At 34.8% G+C, this 25,078-nt stretch overlaps 1 long non-coding RNA gene across 1 annotated transcript; it reads right to left on the bottom strand.

Annotated features, from left to right (window-relative positions):
• Positions 1-3,580: 3,580 nt before the first annotated feature.
• Positions 3,581-24,737, bottom strand: LOC130010696 (uncharacterized). Its single transcript, XR_008785973.1, has 22 exons — positions 24,635-24,737; positions 22,779-22,912; positions 21,575-21,787; positions 20,623-20,757; positions 19,001-19,171; positions 18,110-18,303; positions 17,106-17,232; positions 16,201-16,280; positions 14,784-14,871; positions 13,684-13,809; positions 13,216-13,286; positions 12,066-12,306; positions 11,148-11,366; positions 10,435-10,551; positions 9,650-9,793; positions 9,196-9,378; positions 8,249-8,377; positions 7,641-7,820; positions 6,502-6,633; positions 5,194-5,388; positions 4,537-4,668; positions 3,581-3,759 (listed from the first exon to the last, which is right to left on the bottom strand). It is a non-coding gene; the product is annotated as an uncharacterized LOC130010696 (long non-coding RNA).
• Between the last annotated feature and the right edge of the window lie 341 nt (positions 24,738-25,078).

The raw sequence follows: 25,078 nt of genomic DNA, 5'->3' as shown, positions 1-25,078 counted from the left end.
ATTCTTCCTTAAATGTTTATCATATAAATAAAAAAATAGAGAGAGAGAAATGGGGTTTAAGGTCCACTCGACACAAACTTGGTCATTTCGGGACTAACACATGGTTCAATTTTATTTCAATAATTCGCTTGCGCGTGGGGATCTTTAGCAGTGGGAAAAAAAACGGAGGACCCGGAGAAAACCCACGAGATTGAACAGGCGACCCTACTCCTTGCCACGTACAACTGGGGAATCAAAACCCTGCCAGTTGACTCAATGACAGACCGTATGATACAACTTGCACACGCTAACCATTCGGCCATCCAATCCCCCTACGTAATTATGGAGGACCTGAAGGGATTTAAATGTAGCCAAACCGTTTCTCTTAACATTCTCACAACCGTTAGCCATTAGATCAATCAAGCAGTTAATGCCAATTGCATTTTTTTCCCCCGAAAAATACAGTAATTTTCGAGTAAGATTTGGTGTCTTTGAGCTACTTTCCATATACATCAAATATGTCATACATCTATTAGAAATAACTACCCTATGATTAACTACCCTATTCTTCCTTCAATGTTTATCATATAAATAAAAAAATACTACAATCGTAATATAATAACATGTTTAATAAACTTACTCTGGAATCACCATCAGTGGCCTCAACAGTGACAAAAGCACTTCCTAATGCTCTGTTTTCATTAATTGTAGCAGTATAATCACGTCTAGTGAATGTTGGAGTATTTAGATTTCTGTTAATTGTGAGACTGACAACTGTGGTAGCTAGCTTACGTGGTGTACCATCATCAGATGCTTGAACATAAATCTATATAAAATATAATATAAAAACATTTCAACACTAAACTACACATCTGTATCGTTTGAGATAGACTAATAATTAACATGTACTAAATAATAAACTAAAATAAGAGTAACATTTTGTAAAACCCCAGTATGCAAAATACCAATATTCTTACAAATTAATTAATACCCATAAAAGGTCTATTGTAATGTGAGATGTTGATAGAGTCTAAGACAGGGACTGGTTATTCAAGTCTGTTGTTATGTCACATGACGTCCTCTAAGCTGTTGAGTAGGACGTTAAACCCCATTTCATTTCATTTCATTTCTAAGCTGTTGTTGTTACACCAACTATCCCTTAAGACATGTTTGTTTTGCTGTTCATCATTCGTAGGTCTACTTGAAGACACCTGTAATAGGCCTACACAATATAATCTTTGTTCAGCCAAGACAACTTTACATCAATCTCAAAATCTTTTTTCATACTTACATTAAAGGTTGAATCTGGGCTACTATTGATAGTGCCGCCATTATTAACTGTTATTCGTCCAGTATTACTATCAATTGTAAATAATGAAAGAGATGCTGGAGGGCCTGTTATACTGTAGGTTACTCTTCCAAAACGGTCCTAAAATAATATTAAAGTTTTATTACTGCTTTAGTTGTTACATCATCACATTATAATCTTAGTTTTACATAAAAATGCCGGTACCTACAAGAGTAATGGAATTACTAAAAGTTATGGTTATTTCCAGAAATTAATAAATATGCGAAAATGTGTGATTTCCATACTATCAGGATTGGAAATAACGGTTTTAGATGTATCTGACAAAATGTATTAATAACATCAATAAAAATGACAAATCAGCGCCGGACAAAATGACAGGCACCAGAGGTTTTGTGCCTGACAAATTCTGAATTTGTGCCTGAAATTGTCTGTGACAGGTGCCTTATTTCCAGGCTTGCACACTATCTCAAATCTAACTAAAACTCTGATTTAAATATTTTATTGTCTATGATACATCAGGATATGAGTAATTTTCAACAAGTTATTTGTTACTATGAAGTCTAATTCAAGCCACTGTGATTGGTAAAATCCATTATTCCCCCTGAATATGCAGAAAAGTGGATGTTAAACACCCCCATTTCATTTCCAAAAGCATTTGTTTATTTTTAGAGGACGTTTTCTTAAAGATTTTGATAGTCTAAACATACATATAGCCTAGTTATATACGATTTTAGCAACGTAAAAAAACAACTATAGATACGTTGAGTCACCATTTTTTAATTAAGACCGTTATTATCCAACCATATCTGCGATTATGTGAGATTTGTGGAATATTTGTTTGTGTAAAAGTAATCTTGTAATAGGCCTTTATAATACCATTTACAAAGGAGGTGATCCATCGTGTTTCTATATGCTAACAATAGGTAGATAATAATTTGAAGAAACTTCTTTTAAAACTAGTTTTGTGCATACATTCAAGTCTCACACTAAATTAGAGATTGAATCACTAGAACAGCTTGTCAACTGGAAACCCGACTGGCAGTAAATTTGACACAACAAATTTCATTAATTTAATAGAAAAATCACCCTTTTAAGACATAATGATGACGTCATTGATGCATTCTTCAATTAAGGATGCCTAAAAATTGTTGTAAAAGCTTTGTGTAGCTGTCATCATTAGTTATCTTACGTTTAAAATTTAGAAAGAGATAAAGCATTTCCTTTAATACCATATTCATGATAATAATAATACTTACAAGTGGATCTGCATCTGTTGCTGTAGCTTGGATAACTTCTGCTCCATTAACCAATCCTTCATTTATTGTAGGCTCATACGGTAACCTTTGAAACTCAGGTGAAAAGTTGTCTCTGTATACAGTAACTCGCACATCAATTTCACCTGATTCCTGACTTGGACTTCCTCCATCTACAGCTTTTACTTTCAACTAGTAAAAATAAAACAATCGTAGCTTACAGACAAGAATATTTCTTACAAATCATTGCAAAGAGCTGACTCTGTCTGTAGCGTACTTCTCTATGCAGTATATAAAATAAATAACGAAACCCCAAATCTTATAGAATATATTGCTGTACAAATTGACAAAATAACTTTTTTAAAAGGTTCCCTGATAAGTATAACTTTAATCATTTCCATTTTACACACCGTAAATGGTATTATTACTTACATTATATACAGTAGTTCTATCAACATCGATCCATAATGGTCTGGTAACACGAATACCACCATTATTACGATCTATTGTAAAGTATGTAAGAGCTTTAACATCTCCCGTTAACTCATAGAATACTGTGTTGCTAGGTGCCTGTTGATAAGAGAAAAAAAACTTATTTAACCAAACATTAACTTCAATAACAAACATACGATGCCTGTATCTTTAAACCAAACATTAACTTCAATAACAAACATACGATGCCTGTATCTTTAAACCAAACATTAACTTCAATAACGAACATATGATGCCCGTTTTTTCATTCCTAAAAGGTTTATAATTAACCACATTAAAATACACTCATACAGTAAACATCAACACATTTAATAGTCTGATGGCTTCATCAATTTATGTAAAAATATCAATGTGTACTCCAATGACTTAAGACAGTGGTTCTCAACCTTTTTTTGGCAATGGCACATCTTGGAACACATGAAAAATTAGCGACACACCTTTTATGCGAAAAGGCAAAAATGTGACTTAGATCGTTCTTCTCCTGGACTCTTCATTTCATAAATTCAATGAGACAATATAGAATATAGAAATCACCCATACCGTTCGATCATTATCTCTTGCTGAAACTTGGATGAAAGATGTTGCTAAACTTCGATCTTCACCAATCGTTATCGAATAACTTGGCTCAGCAAATGACGGTGGCTGAAAATTTCTTGTTACAAGAACAAAAACCAAGGCTGTAGCAGATCTTGGATTTGTCAATGAATCTTTCGCAACAACACGTAACTGAAAACACAATCAAAAACGATTTATTTTTTCATGCATGTTAAAAATAGCAATCCGTTCACAAATAATTGCTAACAAATAAAAGCATTAATCTAATGTCAAAATGCATAATAACATATAGTCTGTAGGCACAAAATGCCAAAATACATAAAGTTAGATAGTCTGTAAGTGCAAAATGCAAAAGTGAATAAAGATAGATAGTCTGTAGGTGTAAAATGCAAAAGTGAATAAAGATTTATAGCCTTCAATCTGATTAAAATACAGATCTATATTTCGTTTCGTTTTTTTTTATACTTACGATGGCCTACACTACATGAAGATCTGACAAGTTATAGCGATAGGTCACGTCAGGGGTCAAAAGACCGACTTATGACCCTATGATGTCAGACATTTGATCAACCAATCAGCATTGATGTTACTAGTGGATTACCCACAGTTCCGTGCAGAACACGCATAAAGCTCGCCGTAACAGACCATTGCATTGGCTTATCCCTGACACCATTCAGAACACGAGTTAAATAACAACTCTTCCAGATCCAAGTGTAGTAAACAAAATTTTGAAGTATAAAAACGAAACGAAATAGGATCTGTGTTTTAACCAGATTGTATAGCCTTAGGTGTAAAAAGCCTAATTGAATAACAATCTTTAGTCTGTAAAATGCAAAAGTAAATAAAAACAATTTTAGTCTGTTGGCGTAAAATGCAAAAGTGAATAATAAAGTCTGTTGGTGCAAAAAGTTTAAGTGAATATATTTCCAGTAATTATATAGTACTTACTACATATCTATCCTGAGCTTCTGTTGTTAAATCAGCTTTAACTGTAATATCACCTGTTCCACTGGTAACTTGGAAGAAATCGGGACCTTTGTCATCTCCAACTAATTCATATGTTATTGTCCTAAACTCAGGCTAAAACAAAACCAAAACATACAATCATATAATGTATCAATTTGTAATTGACACCACTTCAAACTCCTTACCCATATGGACAAATACCAAGCTTTATTACAACCCTGTTGAGTATATGTTTGCATTTCGCTTTTCTTAAAAATATTCTTTATGAGATGAAATCATAACAAGATCATCATTACTTTATCTAAATATACGTACAAACCGAGAGAGAGAGAGAAATGGGGATAAAAACATCCACTTGACACAAACTAGGTCATTTTGGGACAAACATACATTGTTTTTTTATTTCAATAACTAGCTTGCGCATAGGGGTCTTTATCAGTGGGAGGAAACCGGAGGACCCTGAGAAAACCCATGAGGTTGGACATGCGACCCTACTCCTTGTCACGTACAACCGGGGATTCGAAACCACGCCAGTTGACTCAATGACAGGCTTTATGATACAGAACGCACATGCTAACCATTCGGCCATCCAACCGCCCACCTACAAACCGGACAAAAGTATATAAAAACCCTACTTACTCTTGTATCCGAATCATTGGCTTGAACTGTTATCACCTGTGAGTTAACAGGTGATGTTTCAGGAATGGTAATTACGTAAGCAGTGTTGAAAAATATAGGATCCTGGGAATTTCTCTCTATTAAAACAGTAACATATGATGCCCTGGCAGCTACTTTTGGTGTTGGGAGACCTCTATCACTCACTTGTACAACAGCCTAAAACAATGCAAACAATAAAATATCAATTTCAATTTCAAAACTATCATCTTTTTCTTACAACTATATGTTAGTATAAAGATACTACTAGTAATGACAAACATAGCAAACAGGAGGTCAATGTTTTTCAAACGGACATAATACTTTCGATTTCTTTGTTTATTTCACTAAACAATATTATATACATACAATTTCTACTGAATTTTAAATTTGAATGAAATAAATTGGTTTAGATGCAGACCCTCAGAAAAATGGAATTTTACACTAATGTGTCCAACCAGTTTACTAGATTATTCAGAAGTGTTTGGCATTTGATCTCAAGTGTGGACCCTGTTCAAGGAACATGCTCTATGAACTTTTTGTCGATCACCTCTGAAGCTACAACGTCACCGCATTTAAAACAATACAAAGCTTTAATTAAAATTCTTTGTTAATATCTTTTTGTTGGACCTAAATTTGCTAGTCAGTACAATGTTGGGGCTTCTGACTTAATGTTATATTCAAATCCTTGGATCCTGGGGTGTTACACTGTCACATGTGCATGAAAGTGAAAAACAAAATATCTCATTCCGGCCTGCACATTAGAATTCCAATCGCTAATTTTATTACTCAAAAAGGCAGACTAAATACAACACAACATAAGGGAGACAACTTTTATACACTTCTACGTAAGGGTTCAAAACACAAGGATACCACTATTTGGCATTAAATTATGTCAAAATGAACAATAAATTGGAACTGAGTTCTAGCATTACGTCATTTTAAGTTAAGAAATAAAATGAAATGAAATGGGGTATAACGTCCTACTGTTCTGCTCCGAACTGGGATAATGAAGACAGGCAAACGCCATACAGTGTGCTATAAGGAAAATTTAGCCCGGACAGCGGCACTACGACCCACTCTTATATCGAATTCTAACTGTCAAGGGATCTTTTACGTGCACGCCAATGTGTACACAGGACCTTCTTTTTTTTGTCCCATCCGAACGACTAGACAGCTGTCCTTGTCAGGCCCTCACTCCTGCATCACTGACAAGGGGAAACCACACCTGAAAATCTGGATGAATTAAGTTAAGAGATTTCAGCTATTGTCTCACACAAGATAAACACTTACTTCTAATCTGTCTAAACTGGGTTCTCCAACTGGTGACTTAATTAATACCACTTCACCATTTGAATTCACACTTAAATATTCAAGAGCCTTTTGATTGGACTGGATCGTGAAACTGAGTTGGTTGTGTGGAGCCTACAGAAAGATAAAAACAACACAAAATATTATAGCATTTCAATACCTGTAGTAGTCTACATAAAGTAAAATAAATTGTAATTCTCAAGGAAGATTAAATAATGTAAAGCCAGAAACAGTAGTGTGTGCTTGGTTATTACATTTCTACACATGTAATTCACTTAAACAGATGGTACTATTTCATTTCGTTTCTTTGATATTGGCCAATGAAATCATCTGTTTAATAAATCTGTAGCCGAGGTGTGTACTTAATGGAGATGTCTACAGAGCACACGAGGATAAAATAAAACTTAATTACAAAAAACTTAAGTCATTTAATCAAAGTTCATCTATGTGAACACATCCACAAAATGGTCAGATCTAAATGAAGTAAAAGTCATCAAAAGTTTTAAAAAAAGATTTTAACTAGATTTTAATTAGACTGACTAAACAATATCAAAAATAAATATCTAAGGCTCTATTTATTCCTTTGAATAAAGGGAATTATGGTATTGCCCCAATTTAGATGTGTAATATGTATTGTTTAATGGTCGAGAGCGAGACATTAAGTAATATATTGTAACACCAAGAGGGCCATGAGGCCCGAGTGTTTTTACAATATATTACGCAATGCTCTAAGCTCGAGACCATTAAACAACTTAATATACAGACACTCCGCACATGCTTTTACAGTGAAATACGTCACACGAGTCCACTATTTCACTAGTATAAATAATGTACGCTTGGCAAGTTGCCTGTATGATTATTTGAAATAATGGTACGCCAACATCAAAGGGTGACACAAGTAGATTCAAAGAGCCATAGAAACCTACTTTCCTGTGATGTATGACACAATAACTGGAATTTTGTATTAAGACATGTATTTTGTCATTAAACACTCGCCCCACCCCCACCACTATTTTAAGTAGATCTAAAAGATACTGGGATGATTATTGTAACCAGTTTTCTACAAAAATCTGTATAACAATTTCCACTATTAAATCCATGAATAACGCATCTCAACTAACCTGAAAATCACTATCAATTGCTTGAATTTGAACTAAACGTTCGTTAAGAGCTCTGTTTGCTGGAATTGTTATTGTATAATTCTGTTGTGATACCACTGGTGTATTCAGATTCCTGTCAACAGGTACAGTAACAGTAAGGTCATTAAATAAACCGCCACCATCAGTAACACGAATTCGAAGCTGAAAGAGAAATAAAGCAAATTGTTATTATTAATTATTGCTCATTTTATTAATTAATCATAATAAAGCAAATCGTTATTATTAATTTTTGCTTCATTTTATTAATTAGTCATAATAAAACAAATTGCTATTATTAATCATTGGTTCATTTTATTAATTAGTCATAATATAACAAATCATCAGTATCAATTATTGCTTCTTTTTAATATTAATAATAATTATTCATCATAAAGAACTGAAATGTAAAACTTGCGGATATTTTAAACAACATTTGGTGGACAATGATCTTTCTTGAATGAAGTTAGATAAAATATTTGATGTTTTAACTAATAAATTTAACATGCTATTAATTTGCCCGTACTTTACAATTTTTAATTAATGAATACAAAGGATCTAACAAAGCATTAAATCCATTATTAACCACTTACTGTGTATGTCAAAGATGGATCGTCTCGTAAGTTTTTCTTGATCATAATGTCTCCATTGGTTTCAACATTGAAATAATCTACAGCTATTCCATCTCCAATAAGCTGATAAGATATCTGATTAAATGGAGCCTGAAATATTAAATAAAATCATATAAATCATTGTTATTCACTAAAATATGTTGAAGTTTAGTATGTCACTCCAAGCAAACACATAATTGATTAGAGAAAGAGGGAGAGAGAGAAAGAGGGAGAGAGAGAGATTTTAATGCCCACTCCACACAAACTAGGTCTACAAACTAGGTCATTTCGGTACTTACACTTGGTTCAATTTTATTTCAATAATTCGCTTGCTTGTGGGGTTCTTTATCAGTGGGAGGAAACTGGAGGACCTGGAGAAAACCCACCAGGTTGGACAGGCGACCCTACTCCATGTCACGTACAACCAGGGAATAAAAACCTTATGATACAACGTGCACACGCTAACCATTTGGCCATCCAACCCCCCTGTATAGGTATGATCATGGTTCACAGCATAAGTAAGTTGTCAATAAGGTTTACTTTATAACTAGTCCATCAATCTCGTTTTAATTGTCACCTGCTTTTTCACGTTCTCAAGCTTTTATATATCATCAGGGGCCTGTTTCACGAAATTTTAACTAAGATAAAAATCCAAATTTTAGTAATTTGATTGGATAATATTAGATTGATTTTAGTGCTTAGCCAATCAAAATTGAAGTATCTACTAAAATTGGATTTTATCTTTAGTTAAAATTTCGAGAAACAGGGCCCAGAATATTAATTCTGAAGATTTTGTAAGTAGTTCTTAACTTCTTACATATACCATAAGAAACAATCACGGAACAATTTCATCAACAACTTTTTCCTTTCCTAAGTTTTCATGAAAATGGGGAGATGACTGGTAAATTATTTGAACTGGTAATCCTTACCTCTGTGTCAACTTCGATAGCTGTAGCTATTCCAATACGCCCATTAACTACTTCATCTTCTCGAACATCAATAGTTCTAGCGTTAGGATCAAATCGAGGAGCTGTGTTTCGTACAACTGTGACTTTAAGAGGTTGTGTAACAGATCTGGGTGGGCTACCTTCATCAGATGCTTTAATTGTCAGCTACACAAAGATAAAACATTTAGACTGGACTGAATTTTTTATTCAATAATCAATGAAAAAATATGTCTTTATCCACTTACATCCTGACAAGTTCCAGTTACATTTAATACCACTATTCTATGAAAATTGTAAACAAATAAGAAACAACACAATATACACAAATAACTATATACACAAATAACTATATACACAAATAACTATATACACAAATAGCTATATAACTATATACACAAATAACCATAGTGTTAAAAAAACAAAATAAAAGACTTACATCATATTCAGCAGGTCTGTTAGCATCCGATGTGAGTCGATTGCTTGTAAGTAATCGACCAGTTTGTGGGTTAATGAAAAAGAGACTAATTCCAGAGGCCGGAATAATATTATCAATTGAATACACTATTCTATTATTGGGTCCCTACAATATAAAATAATATAAAATTCATATATTATTCACCTTCTATATAGTCAGGGGTGTGGGTTACCACTGATATTGCATGTGGAACAAGATCGAGTGGTACCTATTCTCCCTTTCCCCACTATCCATTTTGCACTGTATGGTTTTGTAGCATATCTCAGCGAAGACATTTGGCTGACCTTGGGTGAGCATTTTGCTTATAGTCTTGAAAACTGCATTGAAACCATGTGATTGCTTCCAAATGAGGAGGTGGGTGAATGGTTCACTAAAACTTAAGGGAATGTAAAAAAAATTAAATCCATGACCCAAAGCTTGTCATTACATCCTCTTCACTTAATCCCTGCTTTTAATCTATTAAAAACAAGCTTACTTAATTGTCAAGTGTCCATGACTATTTATCATATCACAACCTGCATAGGTATTTGCATTTCAATATCCCATACTTTTTTTTGAAAAGTATATAACAGTACTATATAGAACATACAGATGATGTAGCCATCTTTGTAAGTATCTGAATTAATCGTTCCAAATTTTAAAGTTGATGTTTGAATAAATTATATATCTTCCATCAACATTATTTTCATTTGCAGCAGATGTTTTTAAGTCATTTTTGATTGAGAAGATTTTCTGGTGACCCTTACCTCTTCATCAGTATCTGTACCTATGGCAGTACTTATTAAAGTTCCAATAGGAACATTCTCTAATAGTCTTGAATTTACTGTATTTAATACTAAGGTAGGTGTTCCATCATTCAAATCCTGAAAAAATAAATCAAATCAATTTAATCTATTATTTCTGAAATTAATTTTTCGTGAATCTGAGTTTTTAATAGGGAATACTCAAAACAACATCTATTGTAAGTTGCCTTTTAAAAACATTTTCTACAAAATATTACATTAAATGAAATAATGCATTATATTTGCTTGACATGTCTATGGGAAATGAAATGAAATGAAACAAAATGGGGTTTAACGTCCTACTGTTCTGCTCCTATACTGGGCTAATGAAGATGGGCATATGCCATACAGTGTGCTATGAGGGAAATTTTGCCTGGGCAGCGGCACTATCGCCTACTCTTATATTGAATTCCAACGCCAAGGGATCTTTTACGTGCATTCCAATGTATACACGGGACCTCGGTTTTTCGTCTCATCCAAAGGACTAGACAGCTGTCCTTGTCAGGCCCTCCGTTCTGCACCACTGACAAGGGGAAACCACGTCGGAAAGTCCTGATGAACTTTCTCGGCCAATGAAGGGACCGAACACCCAACCTCCAGGCTAGCGAGCCAGCATCTTAACCACCTAGCCACCGTGGCACCATGTCTATGGGATGTTTTAAAAACAAAATATTTACCCGAACATTGACAGTTACTGTAGCAGTACCAGAGAGATCATTTTCCCCTTCCCCATCAGTTGTTGTAACTTGAAATACATACAATTTTTTTGTCTCATAATCTAGTGCTACTCGAGTCGTTATTGCACCAGTTACTTCGTTAAGAATAAAGCTTCCTATTTCTCCAGCTCCAAATTTATAAACAATATTTTGATTAGTAGGACCATCTCTATCAATTGCCTGAAGAAGTAAATATATTAATAATATATATAGGTTTATACACTTTTAAAATATTTTGTTTCCTTTTTTTTATTTCAATGGCCTCCACTACATGATGCTATGACTGGTTGTAGTGAGAAGTCATGCCAGAGGTCATATGTGAGACCTTTGACCCTATGACATCAGTCATTCAATTAACCAATCAGAGTTGGTGTTCCAAGTGGCTATTTGGAAATACAACTTTTGCTTTGCTATGTTTTCTATGGTAGTCAATGTCTACCCATAGTTATGCATGCCACACAATAAGAACTCAACTTCACAGACAATTTGATTGGCTAATCCCTCACTTCACCCATAATGCGGTCTATTTAACACACCTATTGTAAAAGATGCATTATGTAAGAGCTAATTTACCAACTGCAGGGCTTTTTCTAGTTTCAAATATAAACTATTATCTAAACATAATCAACTCTTTGGACAACTGGATGGCTTAGAATAACCTTGTCATTTAAAAATCTATTGATAAATTGGATAATTGAAAATTTAATTATTAGCGTAGCAATGGTTATTTATAATTGAGACTACCTTGACAACTAATCAAACATTTATAACTTCGCTCAGAAAAATCTAATTTGACTGAGATTTCATCTAAATCTTACATAATGCATCTTCAAACACAAATTGTGTTGATTTTCTCAAATTGATGAAAGCTATACTTACACTAACTGTTACTACAGCAGCATTTATACTACCCTCGGCTACACTGACTTCATAATCTCTTGGGTTAAAAAGTGGGTTGGAGTCAGCAACATCGGTAACATCAATAGTTACAGAAGCAGTACCAACTCGTGGGTTAATTCCACCATCAGTAGCTATAGCACGGATAATATACCGCTGCTGAACCTCATAGTCTAAAGGTACTCTAGTAGATATTTCTCCAGTATTTTGGTTTATCAGAAACCTATTGAAATAGAGATGAAGTGAAATGGGGTTTTGTACTTCAAAAGTTTTCTGCAGCATCTGGGCTAATGAAGAGGGAGAGAGAGAGAGAGAGAGATGGGGTTTAACTTTCACTCCACACAAACTAGGTCATTTTGGGACTAACATATGGCTCAATCTTATTTTAATAAATTGCTTCCGCGTATGGATCTTTAGAAGTGGGAGGAAACCGGAGGACCCGGAGAAAACCCACAAGGTTAAACAAGCAATCCTTGTCACGTACAACTGGGGAATTGAAACCATGCCAGTTGACCCAATGACAGACCTTATGACACAGCCCGCACGTGCTAACCATTCGACCATCCAACCCCCCTAATAAAGGGGGACAGACATCAAGGTGGGTGGTATGAGGGAATATTTTTACCAGACATATCGATTTACAACTGTCAAGGGTTCTTTTACATGCACCAATGTGCACACTGGACATTGTTGGGTTTTTTTGCACCATTCTTAACGACAAGACATTGTTCCTTGCAATACCAAGACCTGTTTAGTGAGTGAACGTGGCTCCCTATTGAAATAGACATGTTTATATATATATATATATATATATATATATATATGCATTATTCTATGTCCAATATACTATCACATGACTTGCCTTAAACATTACATCTCCATATTACATTAAACATAATCATACAGAGACAGAGAGAGAGATGAGGTTTAACTTCCTCTCAACACAAATTAGGTCATTTCGGGACTGACATATGCTTCACTTTTATTTCAATAATTTGTATGGACGGGTGAAGTCAACGACAGACCTTATGATCTAAAGCGAACCCATTAGACCATTTGATTGCCCACCCCTCCAATAAACTGCAGAGAGAGAGAGAGAGAGAGAGAGAGAGAGAGAGGGGAATATACTTACAAATTATTTGGATCATCAAGACTGTATGTAATAGCACTATTTGGGTTGTTCGGCAGATCTATATCAGCTGCCTAGATAAAATCATAAACAAATAGGGGTCAATATATTAATAAACTAAATCAATAAAATTATCAACAGTTTGGTCACATAATAAACGTTATTCACAATTATTTAATATTTCCTGTTTAATACATTTTAATAACAAGTGTATTTAGTCTGCATTGAGATACAATCTTTTTTGCAAGATGGATATTTTGTAATAAACTAAAACACATACTTATGTAAAAACAGCTACTTATTTATTTGGGCGACGTTAGCTTGATAACGTTGAGAGAATACTCTTCGAAACGTTGCCCAAATAAATCAGTAATTGTTTTTCCATAAGTATGTGTTATAGTTTATTGCTCTATCCAGTTACTAAATTGGATATTTAGTGTTTCTAATAATAGGAAGATTTAGAAATCTTACATTTACGGAACCAGCAACAGCATTTACAGCATTTTCAGGTACATTAAAGTTGTAGGATGCTGTCCCAAATACAGGGGAATTATCATTAATATCAGTTACAAGTACAGTTACTGTTGTTGAAGCCGTCTGCAAAGTAGAACAGACATTTATGTACATATATCTACAACATAGAACTTATCTAGCTTTGTAAACATGCAATTAAATCAAGTGATAATAACAAAGTCTTTAACACATAAATTTATTTATGTTCAAAGCTTTCAATCAACAAATCTTAATCTTGTCAAAATCCTGATTGATTATTGACATCATATGCAAATCATGGAAACAGCATAAATAAAAGGTCATTTTAAACTTGTAATTCCAATCCTTCCATGGCTTTCTTTGATTGAGAAATACTGTGGGAAGATAATTCATGAGAACCCATGCCTAATAATGATAATGCTAAGATCAATCTTTCATATTGATACAATTGGGTTAGTATGTATTTCGCCCCTTTCATGACTCTGAAATCATTAACAATATAGAAAAGGACCTAAAAGATGATCAGCTACTTGCTCAGCATATTCTCAGAGAAATTTCACTTTTTTTTTCCTTCAGAATTTTTTCTCATGCATTTTTTCATCTAGCTGTATTTTTTAAAATAAATTAAAGAATCCCCGACTTGGTAGAAGTGAAGATTTTTAATCAATATAACGTTTCGGGTTGAGATACCCTTTATCAAATGTTGCCGTCCCTCTTCTCGTATCCAATTGTATTATTTCTATGCTGATAAAAAAGAGTTTTACAGATAAATAAAAAATGGGTAAATTTGTGATACATTGTTTACCATTTGATCAGTATATAAAAATGGAGGAGCGAGACTTAGCTTCGAACAACCAGTACGGTGGTTGAAATTATTGCACACGTCTTGTCAATCATTCAAAGGATAATATTTTCGCTGGCAATAGAGTAATTTGAATGAAATTTTCAAATTATTAATTTTACATTATCTATTTTCGAACTATAATAGGAAGAATGGCTAGCTCTTTATCTAAATCTAAGATAAGGTATCTTTAATATAATGTACATTTCCTGTCAGATAAAAATGTCAAACAACTTACCAAACCTTGTGGATCAGTAACCACTACTGTTAATTCATGTCTATCTCTAGATTCTCTGTCTAACAGTCTTACATTTCGAATAATTCCTCTGTAAATATCAAAACAATAAATTAAAATGGAATTTTTTTGCTATTTCAGAAGCATTCAAGAACAAGAAGTCTTTACTGTTAATTGACTAAGAATTTCGTTATTTTTCTGATTTTACACTACATTGTAATCTAACTAGAGAGAGAGAGAAATGGGGTTTAACGTCCACTCGACACAAACTAGGTAATTTTGGGACTAACATATGGTTTAATCTTATTTCAATAATTCGCTTGCGCATAGGGGTCTTTAGTAGTGGGAGGAAACCGGAGGACTTGGAGAAAACCCACAAGGTTGGACAGGCGACCCTACTCCTTGTCAAGTACAACCGGGGAATCGAAACCACGCCAGTTAACTCAATGACAGACTTTATGATACACCGCGCACACGCTAACCATTTAGCCATCCAACCCCCATGTAATCTAACTTAAGTTTCACTCAAATAATAGGCTATTTTATTTATAGCCTGTCAGCCAAATGCATGTTATTATGGAAAGTATATTTTCATTTGCCGAAATTTAAAATTTGTTCCTCTAATAAGAACAAAGAAAATTCACATATCCCAGGCTCCTATTTTAGTCTACATCAGGTTTCATGTACCACAACCCCCTGTGAAATGGAGTCCCAAATACTTTTGACTGGTCAATCTGAACACCCAGATCAGAGAAAATATGTCAAATATCAATGTAGGACAAAACAATACTAGAAATAAAGGAAAGGAAATTGTCAATGACTATTCTTAACCATTCTGATTAAAATCCAAATGACAGATGGAACCCCTCAATATGAGAAAGAGAGAAATGGGGTTTAACTTCCACTCGACACAAACTATGTCATTTCGAGACTAACATATGGTTTAATTTTATTTCAATAATTCGCTTGCGCGTAGGGGTCTTTAGCAGTGGGAGGAAACTGGAGGACCCGGAGAAAACCCACGAGGTTGGACAGGCGACCCTACTCCTTGTCACGCACAACCGGGGATTCGAAACCGCGCCAGTTGACTCATCAGTCAAATAAGTGCAACAAATACACTATCAATTATCAAAATGATGTTATTTCTATTTACAAAAATTATTTTTAAGTAAAGGTGGTTTTAGTAATGTGTTGTTAATGTACTGAGTAGATCAGTGGTGCCGTATTTTATACAATCCTAAATACTTGGTATAGATACAATCATTATGTATTCCATATACCTGCAAGTACTCTAGTATAACATCATATCTCAAATGTTTAAGGGTTAAACCATATTTTATCTTGGTAACCTTATCTTTTCAACTGGTGAATATCATTATTACAATAAATATGAAAACAAATGTAATGAAATTAAACTTACTGAGTACCAATATTAAATGATGATGTTATATCTCCACCAGTAATTGCATAAGTCAGTAGCTGGCCCTCTGGGTCACTGGCCTATAATATATTTAAAATATATATAATTTTAGTTCATTAGTAACCTGAAACAAATCTCACACCTAGAAATAAGTACGTTGACCCGGCTACTTTTGACTTCTAACCCTAAACCTAACCCTAACCCTAAGTAGCCGAATCAACGTACTGCGCCGAAATACCTATAAAATTACAAATTTAACATCTGCATAAACAAGATCAAAACAAATTGCCAACAAAATTCTTATAATTTCATTCTTACACCGATTTCATTCAAATCATTTTAATTAAACATACATTATGCAAGATCTAAATTTGCCTTTTTCAGGTCTTTCTTTAGGCCTGAAATGTTATCTAAATTATTAATTAGACATTAATTAACATATCCAGACCATAATCAAATCTTGATGGCATTGCTAGCCTGCGATATTTACTGGATTATGATCCCATTTGCTGCTCAACTTCCATTCATAATTTAATCAAGAAAGGGATGATCGAGACTATGTTTTTTATCGTACAGACTTTAGTAATGATGATCAAGGCTAGGTCGAAATTTCAATCGCTTAATTCGCGGTTCATAGTGGATCAATTTGACTGAAATTTTCAGCAAATTGCCTTTACATTATCTAGTTTTTAACTATTATAGTGAGAACTGTCAGCTCTTTATCTTATTTCCCATAATGTATCTTTAATTTGTTGTGAAATTGGTGTAAAGTGTATATAAATACCCTGGCTTCAAGTAACCTACATGCCACTTTTATATGTTCATTTTATATGCTTTTTAAAGTTAAATTTGTTTTTTGTATCTATAATTATTCTGTAAAAAGAAAGAAAAAGACATTAACTCACCGGAACATCAAAGACTTGACTGTTAAGAACAATACCCTCACTGACAGATACAGTATATCCAGGTGATGGTATTTGTGGATTTCTATTTTGTCCTGATGTAACAGTTAAGTACACAATAGCCACATCACTAATTAAAACAAAAATACCAAAATAATAATAAAACAAAAGTTATTTCGAGTGCGAATGTCCTTCTCCCCAAAAACTAAGGTAATTCAGACTGCTATGAATTTTATGTACAGAAAGAGAGAGAGAAATGGGGTTTAACGTCCACTCGACACAAACTAGGTCATTTTGGGACTAACACATGGTTTAATTTTATTTCAATAATTCGCTTGCGTGTAGGCATCTTTAGCAGTGGGAGGGAACCGGAGAAAACCCACGAGGTTGGACAGACGACCCTACTCCTTGCCACGTACAACCGGGGATTTGAAACCACGCCAGTTGACTCAATGACAGACTTTATGGTACAGCGTGCACATGCTAACCATTCAGCCAACCAATCCCCCTTTATGTACAGAAAGATCATATATTTTCCAATGTTAAATCAAAGAGAAAAGAGATAGAAATGGGGGTTTAATGTCCACTCGACCCAAACTAGATTCTTTTCGGGACTAACATATGGTTTAATTTTATTTCAATAATTTGCTTGCATGTAGGGGTCTTTAGCAGTGGGAGGAAACCGGAGGACCTGGAGAAAACCCACGAGGTTGGACAGGCGACCTTACACCTTTTCACGTACAACCGGGGATTCAAAACCACGCCACTTGACTCAATGACAGGTCTTATGATACAGCGCGCATGTGCTAACCATTCGGCCATCCAACCCCCCCCTCCCCCCAATGTTAAATCAAGCCATTGCATGTACAGAGTAATCATTCAGTTTCCCCATGTAGAATAATCATATATTTTTTATACTAAATCAAGGCATTTATGTTGAGAATGTTAAATCAACCCATTTGAATTAAGAGTGCAATCAAATAGCTGTACATATATATATATATTACCTTCGTGCTGGAGTTCCGCCATCTGAGGCCCGGACTGCAATAACATAACTGTCTCCTAAAGTAACTTGACCATTTAAAGCCACAACATTACCTCTTACAACAGAAAATTTTTGTGGTTGGTTTGGTTGAACAGATTCTATTTGATATGAAATAGTATTAAATGGCGCAGTTAAATCAGCATCTGTAGCAACAACCTGAAAGAAAGGGGATATATAAATTAACCCATCAAACATGCATATAATATGTACTTGAGAAGACCAGAATAATGTCATATATCAGAGGCGGATTCAATGGGGGGCGCGAGGGGCGCGCCCCCCTAATTTTCGACAGTGCCCTTTTTTACTGCTGAAAGTGCCTTTTCTCAGATTCAAATATGTCCGTTCCCAACCCGTTGTAGGGATCCCAAATGACTCAAACCATCGACTCAAACACACCAGTCTGGGAAATAGTTCTTGGAATGGCTACAGATGCAAGGAAATGACGGATAATTTTCTTGGGCCACCCCCCCCCCCCAAAACAGTTTTAGGCCTGTTTTGCACGGAACTGTGGGTAATCCACTAGTAACATCAATGCTGATTGGTTAATCAAATGTCTGACGTCATAGGGTCAAAAGCCCCTCGTATGACCTCTGACGCAACCTATCGCTACACCGGTCAGATCTTCATGTAGTGTAGGTCATCGAAACGAAATATAGATCTGTATTTTAATCAGATTGACCTCCTATTAGCATTTCGAATAAAAATGTTTTGTAAAAAAAAAAGTGCAGACAATACTAGTTCTGATTACTTCAGGAATAATTAAATGACTTTTTATATGTTCCACAATATAATTTGATATTACTTCTGTGCTTCACCAATATTATGAATAAGTGTAGAACTACTAAGTACTTACAGTAGCAAGAGCTTGTGCTACTGAAGGGGGAGAATAATCACCCTCTGCGACAGTTGCATTATATATCTTCGAAGTAAAAATTGGTGAATTATCATTGACATCCAATACATTTATAGTTACGGATGTTGTAGCTTGTCTTCGTTCAGCTGTATCTCTCTCTGTGACTATTACCTATTAATATACAAACAAACTATAAAAAATCTACAGAGATGAATCTGGCCATTCAAAAAAAAAAAATGAAAGCCTCTATAATTAGACATATGGAAAAAACATGTATATATGAATGCTTTAAGTTAAAAGATCACAAATGTAAATAGTCAATATCAAATTCACGATGAAAAGGTGTGGTTGTTAAACATAGGATCCAGTTATAAAGTGACACAGATAATTACTCATAAGTTCTTTGAAACAAGAGAGAGACAGAGAGAATTGGGGTTTAACATCCACTCAACACAAACTAGGTCATTTCAGGACTAACATATGGTTCAATTTTTTTTTTCAAGAATTCGCTTGCACGTAGGGGTCTTTAGCAGTGGGAGGAAACCGGAGGACCTGGAGAAAACCCACGAGCTTGAACAGGCGACCCTACTCCTTGTCAGGAAATTATAATTCGATATGCGCAAATATCGAAAGGAACCAAGATCTTTGAGTTATAAACTTACATTTCAAGTTTCAACAAAATCGGATAAAAATTGTGACCTCTATAGGGTCCACAACCTTGATATACCATATTTTTACGCTATTTGAGAACGACCGGCGGCCATTTTGTCTGTCAGTTTTGGGCCGATTTTCACGAAATTTGAACTCAGCCATTCTTATGGTGTAACGGTGATATATTAACATGTTTTTTTAAATCGGATAAAAATTATAACCTCTATATGGTCCACAAGCCAAAAAACGCGTTTTTGCGTACAATCGGGGGCCATAATTCATGAAGTTACGGTCCGATATGCGCGAATATCGAAAGGAACCAAGATCTTTGTGTTATAAACTTACATTTCAAGTTTCAACAAAATCGGATAAAAATTGTAGCCTCTATAGGGTCCACAACCTTGATATACCATATTTTTACGCTATTTGAGAACGAACGGCGGCCATTTTGTCTGTCAGTTTTGGGCCGATTTTCACAAAATTCGAACTCGGCCGTCCTTAGGGTGTAACGGTGATATATTAACACGTTTTTTTAAATCGGATAAAAATTATGACTTCTATAGGGTCCACAAGCCAAAAAACGCGTTTTTGCGTACAATCAGGGGCCATAATTCATGAAGTTACGGTCCGATATGCGCGAATATCGAAAGGATCCAAGATCTTTGTGTTATAAACTTACATTTCAAGTTTCAACAAAATCAGATAAAAATTGTGACCTCTACAGTGTTCACAAGCCAAAAACGTGATTTTTCGTACAATCAGGGGCCATAATCCATGAAGTTACGGTCCGATAGATGCCAATATCGAAAAGAACCGAGATCGTAGGGTGATAAACCTATATTTCAAGTTTCATTGAAATCGGATAAAAATTGTGACCTGTAGACTGTAGACGGACGGACGGACGGACAGGGGCGACGACAATATACGTCCACATGAAAATGTGGGCGTATAAAAACGTATAGCATACTTACATTAAAGGTATAGCTTCTTACTGTTTCATAATTCAGATTACCAGCTAACAGACGTATAAAACCATTATTATCAACTCGAAAGGTAGTAGATGGATTCAAAGTAAAATCGTAGTTTGGTTGGGGATCACCTTGTTTCTATCAGATAAAATAAAATTAAAAAACAAGCGAGGATTAGTCTTAAATCTATATAGTAGATAGCAACCCATTCCAGGTTAATATTCACAATAAAAACCCTAAGGGCAGAACCAACAACTTTTATTTCAAATAACAACAGTTGAAATAGGTTACTATCTGACTTACACATCGACACACACTATAATGATTATCGCTAAGTGTTAACCACTGTTTTACCTTGTGTATGAGAAATTCAAAGCATGTGGTTAATGGAGGATAATATTATCTGAACATCAACCCCTTTAATGACTTGACAGAAGGTGGATACCGGGGACAGTAACATTAAAACATCAATAGTTGCTATGGGACAACTTGTCTGCAATATCACCTTCGGTGGAAGCGGACATTACGCACTAAGAACAACAACAACATTCTCAATAAAAATGTTACCTGTCCGGTCTTCATTAATATATTATATAAGAATTTTAATTTGTTACAAATAAATATGCATTTAGTATAATTTGGACTTCTCTCATTTAGGCTACCTTCTGGATAATAAATTTTCTAATCTTGTCTCTTGAAGGGGAGCCATTGCGTTTTTCTTACTTTACCCGGTGAGAGTTACTTCCCTTTGCCAACTTCCCTTGCAATGAACAATTTATGGGATTGGTCGATAAAAATGGCACAATCATCAAGGGCACATAACTTGAAAACATGTCCCCCCACCCACCACATAGATTAACCCAGGGATTAGTGGAGTAGAATGGAATGAGGCATCTTGGGATACCATGGATGACAATAGATGTGGGGTTATAACTCTAAAATCAATTTAACTTACAACATCAGCATCAGTAATTATAAGCTGAAGGGTAGTATCCAAATTCTGTGATTTAGCAAATGCCCCAGCTGCAGCATCTTCTCGAATATAACCAATAAAATCTGGTGAAATGTTACTAGATATAATAGGATCAGCATTATTAGCCGGTACAATGCTCACTCTTATTATAGCTCTGTTGGATCTTCGATTATCTGAAGGGCCATTCTCTGTAGCCTGAAACAGAAATTATGTCATACAAAAGGTAAAACAAGATATAAAACATAAATTCTGCAAATAATTCAAGTGATTATTCTTCAAAATCAAAATGCAACTAAGAATATGTAAACATTATGTAGGCACATACTGCAGAGTTTACATGGCTTTTGTCATGACTCCATGATGAGATCACTGGATAACAAGATCCTTTAATCCTAGTAATGTTATTGAGATGTACCAAAATTATAGTAGCCAACATATTGTGAATTTCTTGAAAGAAAACTCCAGCTGTGCGAATATGTACCAGGGCTCAAGCTGGACTAAAAATTTAGAGGGACTTGAAGTCCCCCATTTTGAATATCAGGGGGGGGGGGGGGGAATTTAGGGGACTTCAAGAAAATTGCCAACACCAGATACAACCCAAGCAAATCTTTTCACTGATCGTCATTTGAGGGAGTTTTAATATGTTGCAAATTACAATGTTTTGAAAGTTGTATCTCTAAAACGTATATATCAGTCCATAAATGCTTCAGTTCCGTTCGGAAATTGTTTTCAACAATCTATCGATGGTCCTTATTTTAATCTGACAGAATCAAAGCCGAAGATAATCAACCGTTGATATTTTGAATTTGTTGTCTTAATAAATTAAATTTTAAATAATCAATTTGAGTGTGAGAGAGAGAGAGAGAGAGAGAGAGAGAGAGAGAGGGGGGGAGGGTTAAAGTCCACTTGACACAAACTAGGTCATTTCGGGACTAACATATGGTTTATATTTTGTTTTTCAATAATTCGCTTGTGCGTAGGGGTCTTTAGCAGTGGGAGGAAACCGGAGGACCAGGAGAAAACCCACGAGGTGGACAGGCGACCCTACTCCTTGTCACGTACAACTGGGGAATCGAAACCCCGCCAGTTGACTCATTGACAGACCTTATGATACAGCGCATATGTGCTAACCATTCAGCTATCCAACCCCCCCAACTGTTTCAAAGTCACATCCAATTTGACTTACCTTAAGAACAACCTGTAGTGAAGTAATATCATTCCTGTTAATTTGGTCTACTACAGAAACTGTAGCAGTATAGTAACCATCTATAGGACCAGCACCACTCACTGTAAACTTGTTTTCATATCCAGCAGGAATAGCTGCAAGTTAATTTATTTGAATAAAAGCTTTGAACAGCAACACCAATTTAATTTTTAGTTTTATGGGGTCTTGATCAATAAATAACCTGGGGGGTGCTCGATTGTCAGTCCAGAACACTCTGAATTGACCTAATCGCAATCGAATGACGCAGAATTCAGTCCTGTCGCATTTCTGTCAGTCCCGACAACAGAGGTGGTGTGAGTAGAATCGTGACGTAATTAAACCTAATAAATATGTTTCAGCAGTCATGGTTGGTTGAGATATTTTCTCATGCAGTCAGCGCATGCGTTCTAGCCCAAAATTCCATTTTCACTCGATTGTCACTATTTTTGGGTTTGACAGAATTCAATTACGGAACGTTTAATCGAGCATCTCCCTAAAGTTTACTAAGATCTCCAAATTTAAAAGTAAAACCTAACTAACAATTGGATTAAAATACATATATATATTCCGTTTCGTTTTTTATACTTTTGATGGCCTACACTACGCGAAGATCTGGTCGGTTGTAGTGGAAGGTCACGTCAAAGGTCATACGACCGACTTTTGACCCTATGACGTCAGACATTCGGTTAACCAATCAGGGTTGAGATTTCTAGTGGGTTACCCACAGTTCCGTGCACCTCACGCCAAAAAATGGCCGTAACAGACCATTTCATTGGCTAATCCCTCACATCATCCAGAACGCAGGTTATATAACAAAACTTCCAGATCCTAGTGTTGTAAAGACAAGTAAAACGAAATATTGAACTATAAAAAATGAAACGAAATAGGATCAGTGTTTTAATCAGATTGGAGCAACTAAGTACTTTTGGCTTTGAAATTATTATTTTTTTGCTGAAGAAATTGGAGGCAGATTTTTTAACAGGTGTTCCCAAAGAACAGAAATTTAAACAGGTGTGGCCTAAAGTTACAAAATTAATACAGTCAGTGAGCTAATTTGTACTATCAGACTTCTTTCCCTGTTGTGTTTGTTTTCTTCGTGATCGTGAACACTACAGGATAATTGGTTCCTACAATTTTATTGTTAAGCTGGAATGACTTTGAAGGTTCCTCATCCTCAATAAATAATACCTGGGTGAGCTCTGACCAGTCTCGCTCAACACCCTCTTGTATAACCCCCTAATTTCTGCACGTCTTAGATTAGCCTTGACGTTAATTTCCATCCCAAATATGGAATAAACCTCTCCATTTCTCAAGAGCAGGTAGGAGAACTTTACCTTATTTGGTCTACCAACCATAGGTCAATAAACATACAGAATTTGATGCCTATTTTGACAATGGTAAGGATTTTACCAAAATATCACTGTTTTTTAATTTGATGGCTATTTTGACAATGGATAGAATTTTACCAAAATATCACTGTTTTTTATATATAAATATATATATATCATTCATGTTTATTAAGTATGTGTGACTTGATTCACTAGAAAGAGTGAAGCAACAATTTTTCAAAGACCCAATATTGTCTTAAGGACCAAAGTGCTACACTAATTTGTTTATCAAAATAATTTGTATATTAGGCTGAGTATTGTTAAAAATAATGTAATATTAGATAATAAAAAATATGTAAGGTAACTGCTATGTTGAGGTTCTCCTTAAAATACACAATCAAACCAATCTTTCTCGGCACTAAATCTTAATCTTTCTATAACATTAAGGAATCCATGTACATGTAAGCTATGACATATATGTTAGTATATTCATTAATATGTTAGACTTACTCTGTTGAATTGAAAAGTCAATTGAATAGTTCAATGTATCTTGATCTTTGGCTTGTATAGATGTAGGTGATCCACCATTTGCTGGTACTGGATATACAGTTAACACTCCAGTCTGTAAAATATTTCAAATATGCTTGGATGGAATGAAAACACAGCACTTATATTTATAAATGGATGATTGTAAATCTTGTTTGTAAGACAGACTTAAGTCTTGCAATTCTGAATGCAACACCAGTTTACGACAATAACACATGAAAAGTACCACGGATCAACACAAAATATTGAATTTGAAAGAATGGAAATGTTGAAAATCTCATGGTTGCAAACATACAGTATAAAATCTGGATTCTAAAAATCTAGGGTCAGTACAATTCCTACAGTTCTGTGGAAGAAGACCGAAAACTCGCCACTGTATTTATTCAAGAGAGCATGAGTACCAGAGCC

The sequence above is a fragment of the Patella vulgata genome, chromosome 2 (assembly GCF_932274485.2).
Source record: "Patella vulgata chromosome 2, xgPatVulg1.2, whole genome shotgun sequence".
In the NCBI taxonomy this organism is placed as follows: Eukaryota; Metazoa; Mollusca; class Gastropoda; family Patellidae; genus Patella; species Patella vulgata.
This window is presented reverse-complemented; position numbering and strand designations above follow the sequence as displayed.